We start from the raw sequence: 501 nt of genomic DNA, 5'->3' as shown, positions 1-501 counted from the left end.
AGCGTCATAAAGTCAAAACTAACGTCAGAAAGTTGAAACGGTGTCGATTTACAAACGTTGTAAGTGCGAAACCAAGTCAAGGACTGCCTGTACGTTTAGTCACAAAAGATGAGCATGATAAACGACTGCCCTCTAGCGACGTTTCGGAGTATACACTGTAACAGCCTTTTGATGCCGTGAAATATTAAAACCCCTCAAGTGTCTGTTTATCCTATGACACGCACCAAGCACTGTCCCAGAAGAGCGGAAAAGATTTAGCTCAGGGTATTTAGACAGCTAGACGCAGGTGGACACTGAGCGGGATTTTCTTGGCCTGCGCCGTGGGGCTCTCTGTGCCTTGACGTGCCTCAAGACATGTCCAGCCTGCGCGCGCACACGTTGCATGTATTACACACCCACACACAACTCTATATGCACACATGCAACACGTCATATATGAACTATAGACGCACTCCGCAAGTCCCCCGTGTAAGCGGCGGGCGCGGGCTGCAGCCCTGTCGC

The sequence above is a fragment of the Crocodylus porosus genome, unplaced genomic scaffold (assembly GCF_001723895.1).
Source record: "Crocodylus porosus isolate Cpor-Errol unplaced genomic scaffold, CroPor_comp1, whole genome shotgun sequence".
NCBI lineage: Eukaryota > Metazoa > Chordata > Crocodylia > Crocodylidae > Crocodylus > Crocodylus porosus.
This window is presented reverse-complemented; position numbering follows the sequence as displayed.